Source organism: Molossus molossus, unplaced genomic scaffold, assembly GCF_014108415.1.
Source record: "Molossus molossus isolate mMolMol1 unplaced genomic scaffold, mMolMol1.p scaffold_m16_p_20, whole genome shotgun sequence".
NCBI classification, from domain to species: domain Eukaryota; kingdom Metazoa; phylum Chordata; class Mammalia; order Chiroptera; family Molossidae; genus Molossus; species Molossus molossus.
In genome coordinates, this window is record NW_023425356.1 from 51,608,352 (window position 1) to 51,614,542 (window position 6,191).

Sequence of the window (6,191 nt, forward strand, 5' to 3'; positions counted from 1 at the left end):
CATGACAAGGTCAGGTGCTGGAATGGTGCCGACAGCAGCACCCCTCCCCCGCACGAGATGGTGCCAGATAGCCTTCCGTCCGCGAGGCTCTGCAGCCCTACACCGACGGCGCTCGGCCGTGCCCACTTTTCGTGAATTTGCAAGGCATTGCCCGAAAGATGCGTTTTTATAAAACGTGGCCAGGTTCCAAAACCACCTGCAAAAACGTATTTCCACCCAAATGTAGCGGAAATAGTGCACCTTTGCAGAAAAGGAAACCATCGTGTCGCTGGGTCCCCCGAGCGTCTCACCTGCTGGGCGGCTCAACGCCTCCGTCTTCAGTGGAGTCACGGGCAGTGTTCTGCACGGGACAAAACCGAGGTCAAGGACGGAGTCTGCTGCCTGCACAGAGACCGCACCACAGGCTGAGCGAGGGCTGTTTGCTCCAGCCCGTCCGGGTACGTCTGACAACAGCGTCCAGTCGAATAGTATCCGTGCTCCACCGGGACGGCAGGGAACACACCTCCTACCTGCCCGGCCGCAACGGCCACAACGGTGCCCATGGCGGTCCCTGGGCTTGCAAAGGCCTTGCCCCTTCCTAAAAAGCAGAACGATGCTCGTCTCCTATGTTTTCTTCCCGTAGGAAGTGATCACTGCACGCGCTGGAAAGACTCAGAAGCTGGGAGAAACGGGACCCCTGCCTGTCCCTGACCTCCCAGGGTTTCCCGCCGAAGCTCCAGCCACGTGGTCCCTCAGCGCGTCACGGCCTGGCCTGCGTGGGGAGGGCCCGCCTCTTCGAACTCGTCTCTTCTGGGGACAGGGAGACCGGCCCCAGGCCCTTCCCACACACCAGGGGATACACAGGCGTGAATAAACACAGTAAGAGGATCACGTGAGAAGTCACCGTTCTGATCCTGAATCTACTTCTCTATAGAGAGAGGGTTTCTGGACCCACGTGAGATTTCAGAAGCCTGTTCTAGTATGTCCAGCAGTTTTTAGACGCCTGCCTGCCCAATACCTTCTCCGACCATATTCTCCCCTAGGTCGTGTGCCTAATATTCTTTCCCTTTCCTTCGGAGCTCCTCCCACAGGCAGAGCTGGGGCCGGGGCGCGGGGGAGCCCCTCTGCCCAGCTGCGGCCTGTCCCAGTCACCCTGCAACTCGCCGCAAACCTGCCCCGCCCACTCCCTTCAGAGGGCCTGTCTGCAAGGAACCTGTTGAAGGTGTTGAAGCAAAGGGGTGATATGAATCTGAGCGGTGGGTGCTCACTTCCCCCGAGATCCAGGGGGGAGGTGCACAGGGCGCGAGACGGTCACCCGGTGCCCGAGAACAGGTGACCTGAGGGTTCAACCCTGCTTGCTCCCAGCCACCTTGGAGTTTATGAGAAATGAAATGATGTCTTTGGGGAAAAGAAACAATAAAAATAATAACACAATGCTCATGGGCAAATGGCAAAGTCAACGTCCTCATTTGCCGCCTGTTACAAGATGAACGGGAACCATCCTTTTGGATGGTTAATGCAAAAAGCAAGGGTCAGTAAGAAACCCATGATTTCTGGCCCAGTCATCCACACCAAGGAAATTACCTCGAAGAAACAAAGAGGAAAAACATACATTTAGGGGCAGAAAGCCGCTCGGTGCAGCATAAACACGGCAGCCTCGTACGACTCCAGGCACATGGAGGGTGTTCCAGAGAACGTACACTCCACTTTGAATATTTATAAAGCCAAGACTCTCGTGACTCCTGGCGGGGTTTGGATCCTGGCCACCCTCACCTGCGCGAAACCCATCAGGAGGCCTCGGGCAGCAGGAGCTTGGACCAGGCCACAGGCCCCTGCACAGTGTCCGGCGTGCTGGGGCCCCCCACCCCCTCCCCAGCCACATGCGCACTGGCAGACAGAAATCCGGAGCCAGAGAACGCAAGCCGTGAGCAGAGCCAGCGTCAATACACAAACTTACCAGGAAATGCTTTACGCTGTAAGCGAAGAGATTGATTTTGCTGAGGTACTATGTGAAAATGGTTTTGTAGAACCTGAATGGAGGGGGCTCATGACCAGCCCACCCTCCTCCATGCATTCACTTAGGGGGGCTTTCCGGAGAAGGAGGGGTTTCGGGTAACAAATGTCAGGCAGAGGAGCCTGAAACGCACTCGTGCGGGTGACGGGGCCCAGGGACAGGGCAGAAGCAGGTGTTCCTCCCCCATCACCCAGGCTCCTGAGAGAAGACACAGGGCACATGGGCCAGGCCCCCATCTCGCTGAAGTCACGAGAGACCTTGAGCGGTGAGGACACCCACCACCTGCACAGCCTCCTGATGTCTTCTCTGCAAACGCGCAGCTCTCAACTGCCCTGGAAATGCGGGGCCACAGAGATGACGAGAAAAAGAAGGTGTCCACGGGCCCTCCCCCACCCCTAGCTCTGAGCCTGCCCCCCCAAACCCCCAGCCCTTGTCGTCTCTGCTGTCTCTAGAGCCACAGATGCAGCTTGGAGCGAGCTGAAAACGTCCTCAGCGAAATGATTGCTTTCAGGAGCGTGGCAGCTTCAGCTGAACAGGCTGCTTCCCACAGGCCTTGGACAGCTCTGGGAAACCAGATCTGTGGGAGGGGCGGCGTACGTGGGCGGGAGTGGGGGTGGGGGCAGGGTGGTGTGGCCGGCTCCCTAAATCCCAGGAACCAGCTGGTCTTTGGGAGACAGGGCCCTGGTTTTCACAACCCCCCCCCCCGTCCTTTTCCTGCCTCCAGGAGGGAGCTCGCACGCCTCCTACATCGAGTCAGATCCAAAGCATGGGGACCAAACGGCACTGCATCCTCAGAGGTGTCTCCCTCATGATGGTTTGCTTTGGGGGGCTGTGTGTTTGTCGTTTGCCTGTTCTTCCCAGAAGGCAGCGTTCGTCCTGCTGACGTCCCAGCTGCTGCCCCGGCTCTCTTTGGAGCTGCCCGCCTCGCATGGGTGGTTCTCTCTGTGAAAGACAAATCTGCAGAATCCTTCTGTCATTGAAGTTCTGCCTCAGAAGCCCGCCCGACGCAGTGGCGCGGGGGTGGGTCGGCGCTCTGCTGCCACCTAGTGTCGGCCTCGGGGTCCATGCGGTGAAGAGGCGAACCTTCCAGCGGGTGGTCAGGGACCCGCGGCAGGGCCTGATCCCTGGTCACACAGCTGGCTCTGTGTCTTCAGCTGCGAGGCTCGGATTCGAAGAGGAGGAGCACACCTACCCGCGGACAGAAACCCGAGGCTGGCGCCTGCCTTCACACCCATTACCCGGGCAGAGCCCCCTCTCCCACCTCCAGGCCTTCCCAGCTGCTCTCGGGTCATTTTCTCCTCCCACCTGAACCCTGCTGCTGTCCCCCATGTCCTCCCAGGTGAATGGATGGAGAGAGGGAGGAAGAGGCGGGAAGACAGCAGTGTGATTGTTTCTCCTTCCTTATCCAGCTCCCCCGGCAGGTGCCCGGGGCCAGGGCTGCGTCACGGAGCGGTCTCTGCCCCTGCACGGTCATGAGCAGCCGGAGCCTCCCTGGATGACATTTCTGCAGTGGGGGGCAGCAATAACAAGGACACGGCTGCACCCCATAAATGCATCTCACTAGATCCAAACTAAATGTATTCCCAACTCACTGTCGCTTTAGTCAGATTCCCAAAACCCGCAACACAATGAGGTGTAACAGAAGCAAAGAAACGCTGGTCTTTGCAAACCGTTAAAATATCTTCCATTTACAAATCTTACAAACTATACAAGCACATGAACATATCACTGCGCCCCCCCCCCAGGTGACTGGAAGAGGCCTACGTTTGATTAGCTGCATAGCAGATCCCCCTCCATCAACAAAGAAATGTCATCTAGAACCTGTAAAGAAAGACAAATTATCCGAAAGAATTAAGGACACGGGAATGAAGAGGCTTTTCCTGAGAGACAGCTCAGACAGCCAACTATGAAGAAAAGACATTCAATCTCAGCAAAAAAAAAGAAAAGAAAAACAACCAGATACATGTTTATATCCTATTTTATGAAATGCTTATATACTGTTTTATTTATGAAAATATTAATAGCTCGGTAACACAGGGCGTTAGCTGGGTTGAAAGCATGTATCACTGGGGTTGTAAAATGATAAACCAAGTCAGAGAACGATTCACAACCCCCAGGGGCTGAGCTTCCCAGGTGCGAGGGCCGATCCTGCAGGTGTGCTCACGCATGCTCACCGGAGGCACAGACAGGATGTTCACCTGCTGCACTTTTTATAACAAAAAAACAGATGGAAATTAACCGACTCTCCCAGGTGGGGGAAGGGCACAGAAACTCAGGTGTATTCATGAAATGGAAAACTAGTGAACAGTGAGAGAACAAAGAAGATGAATTAACCGTATCCATGTTCATAAATATTTTAAAACGTTGAGTTAAACGCGACTTGGGGCAGATGAAAGAGGAAGGTTCTCTGAGAACTTGCAGGTGCCTGGCTGAAGCACCTGAGCAGGTGACCTCGTTCCCTCTACGCAGGGCGTGTACTAGAGAAACAGTGATTAGCGTGAGTGTCCATGTCGACATGCAGACATCCACAGGACACAGACGTGGAAATGCCCTGTAGGCAGCGGAACACCTGGGTCTGGAACCGGATGAAAGTCCACTCAGAAATTTTTTTTTATCCTCACCCGAGGACATTTTTCGATATTTTGTTCAGATAGAAAGGAAGAGAGAGAGAGAGAAACATCGACGTGAAAGGGACACATCGAGTGGCTGCCACCCACACGACCAACCAGGGCCGGGGACAAAATGCAACCGAGGCACGTGCCCTTAGCGGGAACCGAACCCGGGTCTCTCTGGACCGCAGGCCGATGCTCTAACCACTGAGCCAAACCGGCCAGGGTCAGTCTGAGAAATTTTATGTCACTGGCACAGACTTTGAGAGTGGGATCCGCGGGCGGGCCTGCCACTCAGCCAGCTCGTAGAGCCGGAGACCTCAGCTGCTGAGTGTGCTGCACCCTGCTGGACACCTAATAAAACGACGGACCCCATGCCCCAGCCGGTGTGGCTCCGCTGGTTGGGTGTCACCCCATATGCACTGAAAGGTTGTAGGTTTGCTTTCCAGTCAGGGCTCATACCCGGGTTGCTGGCTTGATCCCCAGTAGGAGGCGTGCAGGAGGCAGCCAATCGATATTTTGCTCTCACATCAATGTTTCTCTCTCCCTCTTCCTCTCCCTTCCTCTTTTCTCTAAAAACAAATAAAAATATATTTTTTAAAAACACTGGATCCGCCCTGGTCAGTTTGGCTCAGCGGTTAGAGCGTTGGCCTGCAGTCCAGAGACACCCAGGTTGGGTTCCCACTAAGGGCACGTACCTCGGTTGCAGTTTGTCCCCAGCCCTGGCTGGGTTGTGCAGGTGGCTGCCACTCGATGTGTCCCTTTCACGCCGATGTTTCTCTCTCTTTCTCTCCCTCCCTCCCGCTCTATCTGAACAAAAAATGAAAAAATGTCCTCGGGTGAGAATTTAAAAAAAAACAAAAAACACTGGATCCCTTACTCCTACCCCATCCCCTCGCCCCCCCCCCCAAATTCCCCAGTATACACACTCATACATTTCTGTGCACACTGAAGCCCTTGCTTACAGAGTTGCGGTTACCCCAAGTTTCTGCACGACTCAGGGCCTGCAGGAAGGTGCCAGCTCTGTCCCAGCCCAGCTCCCGGGAAGACCCAGCACGGCAGCTGTGAGCCAGGGGCAGGGCACTGGAAGGAGGTTATGCTCATCTCCTGACCTCCCCTCCCTGCAAACCCGCGGCTAGGGCTCCCCCTCCTCATCAACCACCTAATAACGGATCCTGGGCCACTTCACCACTGCGCCCAGGGCCTCTTGCAGTGCTCGGCGGAGCGGGGTGGGGGGGACCCCTTGCCTGTACTTGAGAGTGGTTCTTGGTCCAGAGGTGAAACCTCACCAGCTCTGGGCGGTGCTCTGGGCCTGGAGTTTTGCAACAACTTCGAGAGAAGAAAACCTTATGATCATAGGCAGCGCCTCCAGGCCTCAGACTGGATCAAGCCCTTGGCAGGGAGACGCTCGATAGAGCTGGACAGATGGACAGGGTGGTGGGTCCTGGAACAAGCAACTGCTTTAACTGCACCCAGGAAACTTCTGGCGGCTCCAGCAGCACTTGCCTTCCGCCCACAGTTGTGCGGTACGACAGCCCCACCTGCAGGATGCTGGCGAGAGTGCAGCGGCGGGAACTCCAGCCACAAGG